The 19,974-nt window shown below is 36.6% G+C and overlaps 1 long non-coding RNA gene across 1 annotated transcript in view; it reads right to left on the reverse strand.

The window, feature by feature from the left end:
* Positions 1-19,974, reverse strand: part of LOC130458482 (uncharacterized) — a 199,215-nt gene that overhangs the window by 35,095 nt on the left and 144,146 nt on the right. The gene's annotated exons all lie outside the window — the stretch shown is intronic.

The following is a 19,974-nucleotide window of genomic DNA, read 5'->3' on the forward strand; positions in this document are numbered from 1 at the left end:
AGTAAGTCATAAGTGTCCTTACTGAAACCTGAAAATGAAGATTTTCAAGCAGGAACTCAGAAACATTGTATAAATGATACCTACATTTCTTGGCAGTTTGGTTAGACAACCTCAAACCTTCCCTATACCAGTGAAATCACAGATCCAATCCTTTTCTTATTCCCATGCAAATGACATGCAGAGGCCACACTTACCATAAGTAAGCAGGAGAGCACTTGTTTCCTGGTTATTTTTGTGGTTTCTGTTATATAATTGTTTCTTACTAGATTCACAATACACTTCAATCAAATTCACAGGATTGTTTGTCAAAAATTGACCTAGCTTCCCATTTTGTGCCAAAGGAGCAGCCAAAGCCTGTGTTGATTGAAGATGAAGGAAAAACAAAATTGCCCACTAAGTAAGGGGAGGTAGGAATGCTGAATGGATAGAAGATTGCCTTAGACTTAAAACAAAGAACAGAGAAGGACAAATCAATTGATGTTTCTAAAAAGTGCATTTAAGTTTTATTGCAGGGAAATAGGAGCGTGGGAGAGTCTATTCTCTCAAGATCAAGAGATCTTGCTGTGCATGAGACATGCTGTTTTTAGGAAAACCTCATCTTGGGTGGTGTTTATAGCTAGAATGGACATAGTAGTAACAGAAACGCATACTCACATACAACACAATAAGAAACAATTCTGGCAAAGGGAGCAGGACCGCTATTGTGTTAATGGATCATCCCTTTCCCTGTCTTTTGTGATATGAGATCTGATGAGATCCTGGCCTGAGGCAGTAGAGCTGCCTCAACATAGATTGCCTCTCCATACACTGAGGTAAATACTTTACCAGGAGATTTAAAGTGAAATTTAGAATTACAAGGATGTGCCTAGGAAACTAATTTTTTTTTTCCTCCTGTGAACTCTTAAGAGGGCTTGTCAGTAAAGTTCAAGCAAGCAGGTGTGCTGAAAATTGCTTTAAAACCAAAGAGACAGTAGGAGGCATGCATATGCCAGAAAACACAGCCCCCACGAGACAGACAAGCCCATTTTTCAGCTCGAGCAGCTGCTGGTGCATCTGCAGACAGGTTGTTGTCAGGAGTGTTGAACAGAAAGATTCCTGGAGAAAGGTATGTATGAGAAGGAAAGAAGGGAAAGGGATGCCTGAATCTATAGAAAAGGGTCTAGAGGGATGGACAGAACCTCTGGCCTGGCAAAGCAGAATTAAGAAGTCTATTTGTGATTGGTAGAGAAAGGAGGAGGCATGATACCTTAAGCCTGAAAAAAGTTTGCAAAAGTTGAAGTAATAAAAATTGTTGTTCACAGTAATGAGACTTTCTAGAAGACTATTAGTATTAAATAATGTGACCCTTCCCCCAGAAAGAATGCTAAATCACAGTCACAAATAATTCCAAGTTCAGTTCAGCAAGAAGCAGATCAGGACTGTGCTTTTTAAATTAAATTCCCCCTCATTGCTGTAGTGGTGGTTGTTATCTGAAATTAATAGGAGTTGCACATGTGGGTCACAGAAGCGAACGTGGTCCGTCTATATTCAAGGGAGAAAAAACTCAGCAGAGATGGGTAGAAAAAAAAGAGGATTGCATTTCAATTCAGTTAGCTGAAAATGTCTACTGAAGTCGTATGCAAAACCATTTTCAGTAGTTTCAGTCAAGCTATATCCTATCCAATTCCTTAAGGTGATGCAACTCTTTTTTGTGTACCTTTAACTCCCTTGTGAGACTTTAAGCCTTCTAAGAGGAGACAATTTTTGTCCTAATGTAATTCTGAATTTGGTATCAGAGGACCTTGATTCAGATCTCTACTTGGCCATTTGCTATCCTTTGACCTTAGACAAGTCCCCTCATTCTTCTGGACTTCATTTTCTTCAGAGTTGAAAGAATAACCCCTGACATCCCTTTGCCCTATAATGCTACGATTCTATGATCCATAGAACCAAATTCCATTCTGGATGCTCAAGGTAACTCAAGAAACATGCCTTTAATTGGATGACTGACTGAATTCTGAATTAAATATTTGAGAGAGGGATGACCTTTTAAATTCAACAGATATTTATGAAGTTTAGAATATTTGTGCCAAGCACTGTGCTAATCACTGGGCACCCAGAGACCAAAACCACAGCAATATCTGCCCTCAGAAGGCATAGCAAGGGGGGGAAAATCATTTCCTCTATGAGTCATGAATTTCCTGACAAAGCCTGAAAGCATGTATAGGAAAGAACTGAATAGCTAAATAAACTTTAGTCCCAGTCATTGAATGATCTACAACAAGATGGCAGTGGAGCATAACTGGACCATAAAGAATGGAGAGTCAATAAAGGCATTTTTTCTCACTATATCAGAGAGATACTATTGTTAGCAATTCCCAATGGCTCCCTAAATATAATTTTGCTTCCTCGAAAAAAGGACAAAAGTATTGGTGGTATAGAAGAGATGAAAAGAATCACTTCTCTTTCTCCTTTATAAAAATAGGAAACTATGTGGAACATTGTATCCGTTGCCAGACAATTGATATGTTGTTACATTTTGCTGAACTGCCTTTTTCTCTCTATTATTATTCTTTGTTGCAAGGTGTGGCTCTTTAGTTAGGAGAGGTGAGAGGGATAACGTTTGGAAATAAAAGCAAAGCATATCGATATGAAACTTACAAGGTAAAAAGGAAGGGAGGCGGCATGGTAGACACTGGCAAACTAAGGGGAGACAATTGTCTATGGCTCCTGACATTCAGTAATCCCTCTTGTCAAAGTCAGGTTCTGCACAGGTCTTTCTCAGAGACCTGTTTTTGAGAAGTGAACCTTAAACTCTTCTCAATCACTGTCGGGAGCCATCTAATCAAAGTCATTGCTACAACTGACAGACAATCCTCTGTCTTTCTCATTCCACTGGACTTTGGCTCATCTCTAGCTGTTTTTTTATTCCCAAAGAGCTATAGTAAATCCAGGCTTTTATCCCTCTGCTCCTGCCTTTTCCATTTCCTTGGATGGTCTGACCCCCTTCTCTACTGGAAAGGACCACCTCTCCTCTACTACAATATTTGGTTTATTTAAAGAATTGGATACTTCCAGGACTGTATTTTCTTGAATCTGGTTCTCATTATTTTCTCCTGAGAATTAATTACAAGTTCCTATTGTCCTTTCTAAGACATGTTTTCCTCACATATCTATTTACCTGCCAGGATCATAGCATCTTTGAGGAAGAAGAGAACTTAGAAACCATCTGGGTCAACCCTTCCCTGGCAAAGAATACCCTCAACAACATCCTAGACAAGTAGTCAGCCAAGCATTGCTTAAGTACTCTCTATGTTATGTGATAATCTCCTCAATTATATGCATAATTCATATTGTTAGTTTTCCATTACATAAATCCAAGTTAATATTTCTACAAGTTCTATGTTTTGCTTCCATTTTTTCTCCCTGACACCAACCCTTCTTTTATGGGCTAGCCTTTAAAATACTTGAAGGAAAATTTCATTTTCCTGTTTTGGAGGGAGAAACCAAAACAAAACAAAGCAAAAAAAAAAGCCTTGTTTATGAATATATTGAATTACAGTTAAGTCCCTTATTAATGCAAATAATGAATCCCCTGAAGTGGTTGAGTTTTCGAATTGTTACTATTCAAAGTTATAATTATGCAAAATTGACAACTGATTCCAGCTCAATTAAAATATGTAGTGAGATTACTTCAGGGAGATTCATAGGGTTTCATTATTTGCATTGGAACTTAGATGTACCCTCCCCTTCCCTCCCCTCTTCTCTCCATTCTACTATAGGATAATTCTAAATATTACTACATTGGAATGAACTATTTCCATTCTTCTCCATACTACATAGCAAAACTTGATTAAACTACCATCAAATTGCTTAGGTCTAACACATAGAATCCTGCAGTATTCAAGCTGCACAGGACTCTATAAATGTTTCATCCAGTAGGCAACAAGGGATTTTCCAGACCAACTGTCCTAAAGGGATAGACTGTATTCCAATGATGCATTCAAATATCACAGAATATTGCTGACAGGCTGACAAAGCTTTACAAGTCAAATTACCATCCTAGCTAACCAAAGCAGCTACCAGGTGAACTTATCTTAGTTCCTTAGTACTATTCAGTTTGGCTACTCATGTTTTGTTGTGGATTTCAATTACTAGTCATGCCCACCAATAGTTGAAATTCTCCCTCAGCCTTCAAGGAACCCAAACTAAGAGCTTCCCTATCATCACTAAAGACTTTTTTTTCCCTTTAGTGTGATCTAGTTCTGGTTCCTACAATGGATCTTCCCTGTAGCATGATCTTTTGTCTCTAAACTGACCTTGTTGCTCTCCTCAGGACTCTCTATCTTATCGTAAGAAAATCTGGCATTTAAATATCTTTTTTTTTTTTTTGTAAAGCAGCTTATATCTTTTATTTGGTCTATGTCTTTCCTAAAGTGTAACATGGTGGACAGTTGGGTAGCTCAGTGGATTGTGTGAATTTTAAAACTATTCCACCCTAATCAGACCATTCTTTAGAAGATTTGATTTAGCTATTTCCTGGTCAATAACAATAGAGATACTTGGAATAACAGAATCAGGTCTTGGAAACTCTACATTCCTCCTCTCTTCTTATTTAACAAGATTTTGAAGGTCTGCATCAAACTCAAGATTTAATTATCTGAGGAAATGGCCTTCAACAGACATGTGCAGAAAAAAGGACAGACCTCTGGGCTGTTCTAAGTCAAGCTAAGTCCTCATTGGTGAGATGAGATACAGAAAAGTGATGTAAACATGTCCATATAAGGCACATCACTTCCTGTCCCTTCCTCTTTCCCTGGAGAAGTAACTCTGGCTGGCAACATGCTAGGTGTTCTGACATCTTGGGAGTGGTGGCCATTATTTGTCTGGGTCTTGCTGGTGAGTTTTGTCCTTGACCTGATTCAGGTTCAGGCATCTCAGCTGAGCCCCTTTTGGAGTTCAAGTTGATTCCTTCCTCTGGACGTTTTTACATCACTTTTCTGAGCCTCATCTGTACCAATGAGGACTTAGCTTGACTTAGAATAGCCCAGAGGTCTGTCCTTTTTTCTGCACATGTCTGTTGAAGGTCATTCTTTAGATAATTAAATCTTGAGTTTGATGCAGACCTTCAAAATCTTGTTAAATAAGAAGGGAGGAGGAATGTAGAGTTTCCAAGACCTGATTCTGTTATTCCAAGTATCTCTATTGTTATTGACCAGGGAATAGCTAAATCAAATCTTCTAAAGAATCATTTGTTTAGGGTGGAATAGTTTTAAAATTCACAATTGAGAGCCAGGCCTAGAGATGGGAAGTCCTAGGTTCAAATCTGGCCTCAGACACTTCCTCCTACCTGTGTGACCCTGGGCAAGTCACTTGACCCCCATTGCCTAGCCCTTACCCACTCTTCTGCCTTGGAGCCAATACATATTATTGACTCCAAGACAGACGGTAAGAATTTTAAAATTTTTAACAAATAAATAAATAAATTGTGTCATGGAGGAAGGAACTAAAGTCTTCATATACCATCTGATCAGAGCATAATACAACAGGACTACTACTTCCCTAGTCTTAGGTTTTCTATTCCTCTTCATGCTGCCCAAAATTGAGTTCACCTTTCTGGATGCTGTATCAAATTTTGAATCACTTTGAGCTTACCATTTACTAACACACTTCCCCTGATTTTTTTCCAAAATAATTATTTTAGAATATTTTTTGGAATAATGATTTTGGAACAACCCAGTTCTGTTTGTGGAATAGAGCCATAACTTGACTATCTCATACTTGTGATGTTGATTATTTGAACCTAACCATGGACTTTGTAGATATTGCTATTAAACTTCCTCATATCATATTCAGTCTTTCAGAAGTGTTTCAGGATTTTAATTGTCATATAAAATGTTTACAGTCCCTCCCAGTTGTGTGTCATATGTCTGATAAGCATGAAATCTGATAACTATTTAGCCAGATTTATTTTCTCTTTCTCCTTCAGATTTTATTTTAATGCCCTTATGATCATGTTAGGATATATCCTTGACATTTCTAATTGGGATTGATTGGGACCTGTGTTATTTTCCCAGAGTGGATATCTCATATGTTATATAGAAATTCCTGAAGTATAACAAAGGTACATTCCTCTTGATTCACATGAGAATGAATAATACTACTACTTTAAAAGAAACCTAAAATGTATCTACCATAACTACACTAACTCTCTAAATAGGGAATTGGCATTTGGGGAAAGGGTAATGTATTAGAGAGAGAATTTTCCAGTTTTTCACATTTGAAGCTATTTTAGAAAAAAAGCTAAATATTGGAATTAAGAAGTTGGTAGTAACCAAGATATGGTTGAAGAAATACTTGGTTTGCTGATGCAGGCAAATAAGTCCCTGAGAAAAGATGGAGTAACATTCACAAGAAATTAGAAAAGGGTGTTTAGTAATCTGCATATAACTGACTTCCTACTCCTCCACTGACAGTCACCAACCATCATTCCTCTCTCTTCCTTATAGTTCCTGTATTCCTTATTCAATTCAAATTCTGAGGAAGATCACAAAATATTTTTTTCAGACAATGTACTTTCTCCCTTCACAAGAGAATGGGTAGTGACCACCTTCCCCATTTCTCTTGTACAGTAGTTCAAAGTTTCTCCTTTAACTTTTTCCTTTGTGACGCGTTCTTCCATTTATCAAAACAATTGAAATTAGTTTTGATAACCATTTATCTCCTAAGAATCTCCCTCTTATTAAATTTCCTTTATGGATTGTTTCTTTTATTTCCTTCATTTCTTCTAATTTATATTTCTAGCCCTTCTAATAACTTAGAGCATATTGATAAATGCTGTAACTCTTTCTTCTTCTCTGCAAATAGATAGATCAACATGTATCATAAATGCAATTGTCATAGGCCTTTGGAAAGAAGACAAATATAACACATACCCTGACCATCACCAGAATAGTTCTTTTAGTACTTAAACCTCATGAGATGAAAATGAACTCTATTCATAGAATCACAAAATTTCAGAATTAAAAGGGACTCAGTGATTATCTTTTTTAATCTGTACATAAGCATGCATTCTTTCCATAGAATCCTGATGTGCAGTCAACCTTGTGCTAAATATTTCTAGGAAGTCCTACAAAATTAAAGAGACTTTGAGCTAGGACTTAACAATAAAATATTTCCAAATTTTCAGCATACTGAAGTGCAAAGAGGAGTTGACTAAATATTTGGTCTGAAGGGGATAAAGTTTTTAGCCACAGTAATTTAAAAAATCTGTCATGTGCAGATGAATTAAAATCTCTGTTCAGTGAAAAGACTCCCATATGAATAAAATCATAACTCTTTTAAAATAACATGTATATATGTATATATCATACATACTTGCACATGTACAAACCAGTTATGCCTAAATAAGTACCAAGAGAAGTTGGACAAACACTTTCCTACTTTATTATTTCCTAGTCAAAGTATTCCCCTTGAATTTGGTCTTTGGTATTCCACAGATGTCCTCTTGGTTTCAGCACTAACTTTAGTTTACTGATTCAAAGTTGTAGTAATATTAAGGGTAATAGAGTTGATATCTTTTCCTCAGATTTAGAGTTGAATTGACCCTTGAACTTAGCTTTTAAATGGATATTGGCACACTAGTTCAGAGACTCAGAGATGTATCAGACATGTATTCAAATTTGTAGAAATAATATGAAAAATGAGACAGATTTTTAACCTTGTTCAGATCTCAAAATAGGACCTTTTGAATAAACTCTTTTCACATCCCCCAAGTTGAAGAACAAGTATCACAATAGAGAATCATAAAAAAAGAGGAATAGGTACTGTGGACCATGTAGACTGGTCCAGAAAGAAGATGCACAAACAAGTCCTAGAAATAAGACTAAAGTGTTTAGATTTCCCAGGGTGTCAGTATTTCCTAAAACAATGGCTGGGTCCTGAGTTTGGAGAAAACCTAGAATATCTAAGGATTTCTGAATCACAAAGGAAGTATATCCTAAGCTTAGAATCTATTAAATTCCTTGATTTCTTACCTATAAATAAAACTTTCATAATCAATTAGTCAGCATAGTTACAAGCTTGGAGTTATCTGTCCAGAAACTCCAGGTATATTCACTACATTTATGAGTACTACTCAAGAGATAAGTATGATATGAGCCCATATTCCACACAGTTCCAATGCTAGTTGATTGGTGGACCTATTGTTGAAAATAGAGGCAACATAAACACATAAATTAACAAAGGGATAAAGCCTTTTAATAGCACTTTGTGAGTAATTTTGTTAATTGCAGGGAAATTTATACAGTCTCTTCTATGCCAGAAAACCTTTAGAGCAGTGATGGTGAACCTTTTAGAGATGGAGGGCCAGAACTCTCCCTCACCTCTAGACCAAGTGCAGTGCCCCTTCCCCACACTGAATGCTGGGCACATCTCCCCTTACCTTACACTGGAGAGGGAAAAATATTTCCAGTGGGCTGCTGGGCAGAGAGAGGAAGGTGAAGTGAGGAATGCCCTGAGCAAGTGTATAGAGGGGGAGGGGAGTAGCTTGAGCTCTCTGTTCCCCTCCAGCTCCGCTGCCTGTGAGCTGTCCACCTTATCTACTGAGAGCTCCCATTAGGCTGCTGGGCAGAAGGGTGGAGATGTGAAAAAATGTCATCAAGCACATGTAGAGGGGGAGGGGTACAGCTCTTCCCAAGTCCCTCTGCCTTTCTAGTGTTGAAATCCGGGGGTGGGGAGTGACTAAATGCTCACAGAGAGTGCTCTGTGTACCATCTTTGGCACCTGTGTCATAGGATTGCCATCATTGGTTAAGGGCATCTATGCCTCTACATTCCAGTTTTCTAAGAAGTACTACTAAGAAAGTAAGACCTAGAATCCTTTAGGTGAGTTAACCATTTTTTCAGAAACAAAAACTACAACATATGGTTTCCCTCAAGTACTATTTCTCCCTCTCCAAAAACAAACAAATAAACAAACAACAATCAATGTATCTAATTTGTAGGTATCTCAAAGAAGACTCTTATAAGACAAAGCTGTCCCTAAAATTCAGGCCATTATAAATAACATACCATTAGGAGATACATTTTCCTCCTCTTCTTAGACAAAAAAAACAGGAGAATTTATCTTTTGGTCATGCCTATACATAAGGTGGGGTTGGAGTTGAAGATGACAAAACATAAACCCTACAAACATTCAGGGACAAATCAATCCAAATACAGCTAAGTTGAATTACAGTATTAGTTCTATATCAATGGCCAAACAATTTGGCTTATATAGAACATTTGTAGGATTTCAAACCCTAGAATTTTTTGTTGTTGTTGTTGCTGGCTGTACACTTTAATGTATGAAGTTTTATTGAACCAGGTAGTATTCTTTTTCTTGATATTTTCTACCAATATTCATTTACGATCTTGAGGAAGGAAAGAAGCCCTAATTGTTTAGCCCTATATAGACTTTTGTAGTTTATTTCAGTAAAGACCTCTCAAATTATTTAAATAGGAGTGTAGATTGACAATTAGAAAATGGTTAGAGTTAAAAAAGATTTCCTAAACCTATGTCAGGTAACAGGTTGGCACATTCATTTTTCTTGTAGAGGAAAATGAATTAAAGTATAGGCTTAATCTGACCCTAGGGGCACTCCATCTGGCTTTTGTTGAGACTTGCTTGAGTATGAGGACTCAGGGCTTGAGTTGTAAGTCTTCCCTTATTGCCATTGTCATGGAAAGGTTTTCTAGTAAAAGTGTAACAGCAGGAAAGCAATATGAAAAGTAGGGCGCCCTGGAGAGTGAAATCTTATCCTCTGGTCTCTAAGCTAAAACAAAAATGACAGACATAACTCTTCTTATGGGGAAAAGTTAACAAATCAGGTGGAAACTTAGCTGAAGTACAGGGACTAATAGCAAGGAAAACTGCCCAGGAGAGAAAAAATCAGACTGCAGACATATACTGGCCATACATGTTCCTTATACATGTGTCCTTCTATATGCAAGCTCTGGACACACTTATCCTTTGCATATGTACCCCTCCAGAACTGTTTTCTAACCAGAGCTTCCTATATCTGTGCTCTCTGTGTACGATTCCAAAAGTGAGTTGCACATTCACCCTGGTTACATGCAGCCCTCCCATATGTACTCTCCACAACTGATGCCTCTTCTCCACTAAATGTACATGTGTGTTTGTGTTTTTACATATGCATGTGTGCCACAGATTTATGGTGGGGGAGTTTTATTACTGTTCTACTGGTATTTCAGTAAATACCTTTCCTTTGAAATGGTGGTATTCTTTAATTGCTTTGTAAAATAGAGATTTCAATAGCTTCTCAAGGTCTATTGTTGTGAGTGGGTGTGGTCTCTAGAGTACCTTACCCTTGAGGTTGATTTGAAAGTATGAGAAGTTTTGTGCAAGTATGGGAAGAAATCCTCCATGATATGATTTCTCTTTATTTTGCCCTTCTGAAATGAAATAGAACAAATATAGCCCCTCCATTTAAGTTAACAAGTATTTGAAACCTAATATACTTAAAAACATTTGGTCATTGATCCTTTGGCAACTTTATGGACCTCAATCCCATTAGTTTTGTCACATTGGCTATATCCATTACCCTTCTAAAGTCTTCTCCTCTGATGGATGAATTTGTCTTCATCTTCCATTTGAAGAAATAGCCAGGTCAACTATTCTCACCCATACTGGTTCAGTCAGTAACTAAGAAATGCTTCTGTACCTTGTTTGCCACTTCCCTACTTCTTAATCAGTTCCCTTTAAATATGGTCTTCCCCCAATAGACACTAAGCTCTTTGAGAAAAGGGATTATCTTTCTTTTTACTTGAGTAACCCCTGACCCAAAGCCTTTTGGTACTGAACCATCTCCTTATTGGTGAAGATAAATGCATTGTATCTGCATAAGAGGCAGGGCAGATTTGGCAAGAACAGAGAGAACATCTGAGGTTTGTTCTCTTCGGACTGTCTGGGAGTCTCCTCAATTCTCTTTAAACTCCAGAATCTCTTTAGGTTCTATTGTAATTTAAGGCAAAGCATGAGGGGTAAGAATCCAGAGACGTCAATTCTGCCTCCCTTCCAACCAAATAATGACACTTCCATACCACACATGTGGTGCCAGCTCCCACCATACTCACATGGACATTACCAGTGTTTAGCACAGTATCTAAAAATACTGACCCATGCTTTTTTCTCTGTCTGCCTTTGTCTCTCTCTTTTTGTTTGTTGTTTGTCTCTCTATCTTAAATCTCTACCAGGGTGTTTATCTTAACTCTCTACCAGCCTACTTATCTACCAACTAAATTTGTTTTACTTAATGTCTTGTGGCATCCACAACATAAAAACTGTACCTTTTGGAGGAGGGGAATCAAGAAAGTAGGCACAAAAAGGTCAGGATCTTGAGACCTAGATTAGTAGTCATAGCTACACCATTACTTTCCTTACTACTATTACAGAATTTAGCAGTGTCTCCCTCACAATTATTTGGGTAATTCTACCCCTCTTACCATAAAATCTAATTTCATACAAATTATCCTAATAACTATAACAAAATGTCAATGTACTGACCCTCCATTTTCCTGGGCATTTATCACAATTTTTACATTTAGCCTTCCTGGTGTAAAGTTGAGCTTCAAGATCTGGGAATCCTGGTGAAGAAAAAGGGGGGAAAGATAGAATCATAGATTTAGAGATATAAAGGTTCTGAGAGGTCATCCACTTCAACCCCCTCATTTTATACATGAGGAAACTGAAGTTTAGAGAGTGCCAGCCTGTTTAACCTTCCCAAAGTAGTAAATGATAGATATGGGATTGATATCCAGTCTGACTTCCAATCCAGCAGTGTATTACATTGCCTATTCTTCCTGGATCGTGGATTAAATAGATCTCCCCTAATCCTTTTGTTTTACCCATAATCCAATTCCTGCCCTGTCAAAATAACCCCTTTCCACTAGAACCCAGGTTCTATTTATCAATTCAAGGTGGTTTCTACCTAGCAATCCAAATTTCCCCTCTTGACTCCCAGGGTAGGCTGGCACACAATGGAAATGCAAAACACTAATAACACATACATCCCAAGTCTTTCACATGGGTATTGTAAAGACTAATGAGTTATTGTTTGAAAAGACCTTGGTGGCTTTCTGAGGAAAGGTGTGATATACATACAAACAGATTTTTCTGTTCTAATTACAATAGCTGATCTGGGTGTCGAGGTATGGGGCCAGCCAAGCAGTGCCTATCTCCCTGATGCTTGAAGAGTGTACTTGTGAAGATGGGCCCACGTTATATGGGTCTTGCTTGTGTTAATCACTTTTCAGATGACTGTCAGACATTGGAGACAAAGCTTGGGATTATTTATTTAGCTGCAAAGCGAAACTCAATGGTTATGTACAAGCTCCTGACATTCTTGACCTTCCTTCACAGCTTCCCCCACCCATACCCAATTTCCCCTGCTGCTATTGGATTGCATTTAGACTTTCTCTTTTGATAAAATGTCTCGAATGCTGCCTTTGGTTAAGGGAATTTGAGAAACCACATTAAGCAGAAGGGGCCGTTTCATCCTGCCTTTTCTTGAGATGGCAGCAAGTCATCTTTGCAAAGCTCTAATAAGGTGAACGAGCCCAACAACATCACTCAGTCGATAGTGCGTGCATATGTCTTCCTATTTATCAGTAGGTCGATTTCTCTGGGTCCTTCTTTGCTCTGGGTTCTGGGGGTGTTGCTTTGTGTCTGCTGAATTGTACACCTTTCTCCTGCTGTCACCCTGGTTCTTGTTATGTATGAGCTGTCGCCTTCTAAAATCCCTTATGCTGATTTTCCAGACACGTTTATTTATGTTCGCTCACTAATTGAAAATCTCATATTTGAAGTTATTATTCTGATTGATGTCTGTCATTTTGATCAAGCAGTGGCTCACAGATGCTTTGTTAGAACAATTTTACAAGTGAGTTTATCATCGTGCCTTTCCCTCCTGACCTTCTGGATGGTTGGTAGAAAAAAAAATGATCAGCGAAGGCTCAAAATGAGCTAGATGTTTGGCAAGGCACTCCAATACAAGTTTCTTGATGTCTTTGTGGGGGAAAAAAATGATGCAAGTAGTTCTGTCATGTTTCTCAAATGGCCCCTAGCTCTCTATTATCTGTGATAGTGGAAGAGTTTGTTGCCATCTGGGGCTTGAAGAGGGAAGGAGAGGATTTTTTTTTTCAACCTAAGCAACATGTATTGGAACCAGCCCCACTTTCTGAAAGTCTGGTCATACTTAGAGTCTGGGCTTCAATTTAAGATCTGGTTAAAAATAAAATAGTATTATCTATCGGTAGGTGGCATTGATGGTAGTGAAGGGACTAAAAATCAAAGAGTGGGGGAAAAGCATATTTCAGTTAATCAATTTCATGGTATAGTGGATAGAATGTTGGATTTTGAATCAGGAAGACACTACAATCTACCATAGTTACCTAATTAGTTGGGAGCCTCTGGGAAAGTCTCCTCAAGTCTCTGCACTCAGTTTCCTCATAAGTAAAGTAAGGATAATGTTAGAATTTAATTCTTCATATTATTGTAATGACAATGTATATGAAATACCTAGTAAAATATATAGCTCTGTATGAGTTGCCTTTATTTTCCTCCTCTTCTTTCTCATTATGTTTATATAGGAGCATCAGGTGGGACTCAGAAGTAAAACTTGAAGCAAGCAAGTGTCAAGAATCCTGGGGTATAGAAAAGAGAAGTCTTTCCAAGGTGGGGCACAAATATATAGAATATTGGCAATTACTATCAGTTAGAGCAAGATAAGGAAGAATCTAGGTAGGACAGTAGTTAAGCTGTGGTCAGACACTTTTAAAAAATCAATAACTATTTCAATATAAATGGTTTCCTTTGTAATCTTATGCATTTTATTTTAGGCATTTTGAAATATTGTTCTGAGAAGAGGTCTGTAAACTTCATTGTCCTGCCAGAGGATACTATGACTCACACACACACACACACACACACACACACAAGATTAGCAACACTGGAACACTGGATCTAGGGAATGGGGAAAGAGACAAATAGAACAGGCTATGTGTTACAGTGGAAAGACCACTGAATTTGAAGCCAGGAGACCCACTTTAAAGCCATGAATCTTGTTCTTTGTAACTTCACTACAGTATTGAGGCCACCATCCACCTTTTACCCAACCTTGAAACCTAGTGTGATCTCTTCTCCTCACTCTTTCTCACTTCCTCTACTTATATATGTTACCAAAGCCCATCAATTTAACTGTCATAATATCTCTCAGATACACACACACACACACACACACACACACACACACACACACACACACAGCCTCTCCTCTGCCCTTACTACTGTCCTGGGTCAGGCCATCATCACTTCATTCTTCCACTAGAGTGATAGCTTGATGGATGGTCTCTCTGAAAGTCTTTCTTTGCAAGATTTTGAATGCTGAACAGAGGATTTTATATTTGATCTTAGAGATAACATGGTCACTAGAATTTATTGAATAGGAGCACGTCATGGCTAGATTTGAGCTTTAAAAAGATTGATTTGATATCCAAATGGAGGGAGGATGGCCAGGAGTAGAGAAAAACATGAAGCAGGCAGTCTAACCAGTAGGCTATTGTAATATTCTAGTCATTAGGCAAAGAGGGTCTGCAGCAGAGGGGTGGCAGTATCATAGGAGGAGAGGGAATATGTACAAGACATGTTACAAAGGGCAAGAGATGTTACAATGGACAGGACCTGAGAACAGATTGGATATGGGAGGGTGAGAGAGAATAAGGGGGGAGAGATAGCATTTGTCTAAGCTTTGTCTAAAGAGTTTGTCTAAAGAGAATATGATGCCCTTGACAGTAGTAGGAAAGTTTACAAGGGGAGAAGTTTTTGAGGAAAGATGAGTTCATTTGGGGGTATGTTGATGGTAGTATCAGTATCAGAAGAAGTATCAGAAGAAAGGGGGAAAATGTGTAAGCATGCAGAAGTTGAAATAACAGAGATCTTCCCCAGTCCACAGTAGGTATAAGAGAGGCTTGTTCATCAAGTTTAGGACTAAGTTAAATTAGAAGGCAAAACCAACATCTATTTCAATAACTCAGTTCCAAAATTTGTATAAGTTTCAGGGGATACATAATCTCTCTCTTACTCTCCCCTTTAAAAAAAAAAGAAAGAAAAACTGAACTGGAGCAGTATAAAATTCTGAAAATTAAGAAAATCTTATCAGAAATCAGAGCCGAGGTCCCTAATTATAGATCATTATGGAGAGATATAAAGAATACAAGATTAAAGATTTTGACTAATAAGTAAAAAAAATTGTTTTTTAGTTCAATATATCATGTCATGCTTTTCTTTCCCTAGAGGGTTTCATACTTATTGTGCCTCTTTTATACCACTCCATAATCCACAGTTCTTATGTGGTAGACAGGGGCACACATATCTGCAAATACTCTCACTGAGCAGCATTTATCTGGGTGTCTATGGGTATGTTTATGGTAGATTTATTTTAAATCAAATCCATTTAAAGCATTAATCAGGAAGACTGGATCTGTTTGCTGTTTTCTGCTCAAAATCTATACTCATTGCTTCCAATAATCTTAATCACTCAGCGGTAGATATAAGGTTCAACTTTAAAAGCACACACCATACATTAAAAAAAAAGATTTATAATATTTGAATTTCCATTTTTTTCCAATTAATTTTGCAACTACATCAAGAAACTGAATGATGATTTGATTATTTCATTTACCAAAGCTAACTGAAGTGTATAATTGTGAACCATTTCCAATTCAGAAGGTTAATTGTGGCTATTTGGGAAATATGTTTTGCTATGCTGAATGAGGAGAGTAACTGTCACCAAAAACATCAACATTAAAGTAGGAATTTTAATTCTGTTATCTAACTAAAATAAACTTTCAAAGTTTGAGACTTATTACCAGCATCAAAAACACTTAATTATTTTATTAAAATGATGATAACATTCATGAATTTTTACATTTTGACCTCTTAGATATAAAAATAAGATAGATGTATATAAAAAAACAAATAAAATTCAGAAATAGGTTAATATTGGAAATGTCATTATGTTTCTGATTTGTATTTTATATGTCTCTTTCCCTTTGTTTATATTTTTGGTATGATTTGTATTTTCTTCCCTATTCAATTATTTACCAACTGATATTTTAATTTGTCATTTTATCATTTTAAATCTAATTACATAATAGGTAAAATGATTTTACTGTTATTTGAGTAGCATGCTATCTTAGTTCCTTCTCTCAGTCCCCACTTAAATGTTTAGTATGGGTTCTAGGACAGCAGTTGACTGCTATAGTCTACAAGGTTTTAGGAGTAGCCTTGAGGAACAATAATTTCTAATATCATAGAAATCCATATTATCAATCAATCTATACAATTCTATTACCTTTCAGAAATGGGTATTTACGAGAGAAGGCATAGCAAAAAAAAAAAAACTTAAGAAAAACATGTTTCCCCCAATCCTGGGGAAAGTAGGCTCAAATTTAAGGTTGATAGATTACATGTTGATACAAATTTAAATAATAATTTTCCAACATTTTTCAATTGATGTTCTCTCGCTACCTCCCATCTCAAAGAAGCAGGTAATATGATACAGTTTGTACATGTGTTATCATACAGTACATAATTCCATGTTTGTCATGTGAAGTAAGACACATGTTGCTTACACTAGAAAAAAAAAGCTAATGGAGGAAATGAAGTGAAGAATGTTTCAATCTGCATTCATATTCCATCTGTTTCTTCTGTGAGAAGACTGACAAAGTTAGACCTGTGGTTTTGAAATACCACTTTACCCACTGTGTGGAGGAGCTAAATTGGAAAGGGAGTAGCAGCCATGGCAGGGACTTTAGAAAAAAAAAAGGAACTGACTCAACACCACCACTATTGAGCAAATGCCCTCAAGGAATTCAAGGACAAATAGAAAGGACTCATCTGAACAAGAAAAAATCACGGTTTTGTTTATTGGTTGATTTGTTTCTTTTGATAAAGAACTAGAAACCAAAAAAAAAATTGTTCATCCATTGAACTCATTAATTTCTGAGAACCAAGAAGACCTGTTTTCAAGTGCTGCCTCTGATACAAAACATCTGGCAAGTCACTTGACCCCTCAGTGTTGTAGACAACTCTTACCGGTGGAGAAGGTGCCAGATTTCATTGCCATAGTATATTCCCTATACCAAAGAATCTACTGGTACAATCCTTCTTCTCATAAGTGAATAAGACACGTTCAGAGAAACAGGGAAAGGCTTATTTGAACTGAGACAGAATGAAATGAACACCAGCAGAATAATTTATATGAAATCCACCATATTAATGTGAAGCAAATACTACTAGTGAACACTAGTGAATGTAAACACTGGGTAAGAGGTATGGCAAAAGACTACTGATATAATATATCTTCATCCTCTTGACAGGAAAGTGATAGACTTGACTAGAGGAACATAATGATATTTTCATTCTCATTTAGGGATAATATCCTGACTTGTTTTTTCTTACCCAGTCCCTGGTCCCTAACCTTCACTTTTAGGATTACTATGTAGATATCTTAAGAACCTTTGTTTATGTGCCTTTTCTCTCTTCCATTTGCATCATGAGGGAAGGAACTGGTTTTGTTTTGTTATATATCCTGAGCACATATCATAGTACTGATCCATAGTAGGTTCTTTTTTTCTTTTTTTATTCAAGGATATGTTATTTTCCCAATTACATGTCATGGTAATTTTCAAAATAAATTTTCCAAAAATATGAGATCCAAATTGTCTTACTTTTCATCTTAGAATAAATATTGTATATTGGTTCTAAGGCAGTAGAGTGGAAAAGGCTAGGCAATTAGGGTTAAATAACTTGTTCAGGGTCATACAGCTATGAAGTTTCTGAAGCTAGATTTGAATACAGGACCTCCCATCTCTAGGTTTGGCTCTCAATCCACTGAGTCATCTAGTTGCCCCCTCATATTGGTTCTTAATAAATCTTTGTCGATTATAGGTGGGAGGGTAGTGGGTAATATTATAAAACTAATAATTTAAAGGCATAGAAGAAATAAAAAAGTAGTACAAAGTGGTACACAAGTAAACATAACCTTAGTAAATTCATATTCTGTATATCCATTTTTCTTCTAAAATAAACTGTACACAGCACTTTTAGTTTCTTATAAGTTTTTTTTTTCTTGTACTGCTTTGTGTACTGAGATGCTTTTGGTTTTGGTGATTTTTGTTCAAATTAACAACAAGATTGATATATAAACCATTAAAGGACTTATGCCTAAAGTCTTTCCAACTTGTCAGAATCATTCCAGAGGTAGAACTCTGGCCGCATAGTTTCTATGTAATGATGGGATATTGGATTAAAGTTTTAGTTCAAATGATACCAATGAAGAGATTTTTTTTAACCTCAGACAATGCAGGAAAGGTCATGATTAATTGGAATTAAAGAAATATCAAAAGTTAAGAATATTTGAATGAATCCACAAATTAGGGCAAACAAGTGTCTTAGTGGATAGAGTTCCAGGTCTGGAATCAGAAGAACCTGGGTTCAAATCTAGCCTCAGACATTGCCTAGCTGTGTGAATCTGGGTAAGTCACTTAACCATGAATTAATCAGGATTCATTAAATGCCTCCTATGTTCCAGCAATGTAAATACAAAGAAAAGAATATAAACAAAACAACAGCAGCAACAAGAACAAGAGCTAGCATTTATAAAATCCTTTATGATTTACAAAATGTTTTATATGTGTTATCTCACTTAATCCTCTCAAGGTATGTTCATTCTAATAAAATCTCATTCATGCTGGGGACGAATATGAACCGACACCCCCCCCCCTGCCCCCAATGGAGAAAGAGAAAGATATGAGAGCTTTCTAATTTTTTTGCTCAGCTTTTGACCACATTGTGATTTATTTTCCAAAAGTGGAGATTTATAAGAATAATGAAAAGCATATATGAAACAAGCATAAGATAAAATAAGTATGAATAATATTTTGGGGCATATTTAACCTGGCTCCAAATCTACTGGCTGATTAACTCCAACCGTTTTTTTGATTTCTCAGGGCAGTAACTGGCTGAGCTTTTAAGCCAGTCAGGGGAAAGTATATTATTTTCATCCTCTTTTTAAATACTCTACAAAGAACTCTATTGTTCATAATAGCTTTGTTTACTGCGTAGTACAGCATGTTCTAATTATCACCTCTGCCTCACTAACCATACGGCTTATGTTCCCACACTCATCAGTTATTTTTATGCCTCCTACAGAAATGAAGAGAACATTAATAAGAATAATACTTGGAGGATAAAATTTTGGGTAAAATTACAAGAAATTTAGATGATAATATCAGAAATCAGAGGAATTCAATTAGAAGCAGAACGACCCAAAATCAACAGCTCAATTCTTTTGACTTTTCATCCAAAATTTGGTTTCAGTTTTTGGTTTTATTCCTTTCCTCTTTTTTTTAACCTCTGGCTTCTTTTGCTCCTGATTTCATTGGTTATCTTATTTTTTTTTCCTCATTGAATATGTATCAGCCACTGTCTTTTCATTTGTCCTTTTTTTAAGTTCAAATTTCTTTCTCCTATAATTATCTGATTTCATTCTGTCTGAGCTTTTTTTTTTCCCTCTCCAGGCCTTCTTTCTTTCTATTCTTCTCATTTTCTCTATTGCTTTCTTTATCTTCCTCCTCCCCCTTTTCCTTCTATCTTCCATTTGTAATAACTTCTCTAATGTATGCATAGAAAATATCTTTTTATATCCCTCACTGGCAAAAATGTATATACATATATATTGATATGGGAATTAATACATTTCAACACTGGAAATGGGACCAGCGGGAATGTCAAATGGAACATTAAAACATTTTAAAATCACTACATAAGCTGACTAAGGTTTAAATAATATTTGCATGGCAAAGAGTCTAAATAAAGGAGTCGGAACAACTAAGTAATAGAGGGGAAAATGGCCATAAAAGCAATTCTTTAAAA

This window comes from Monodelphis domestica, chromosome 3, assembly GCF_027887165.1.
Source record: "Monodelphis domestica isolate mMonDom1 chromosome 3, mMonDom1.pri, whole genome shotgun sequence".
In the NCBI taxonomy this organism is placed as follows: domain Eukaryota; kingdom Metazoa; phylum Chordata; class Mammalia; order Didelphimorphia; family Didelphidae; genus Monodelphis; species Monodelphis domestica.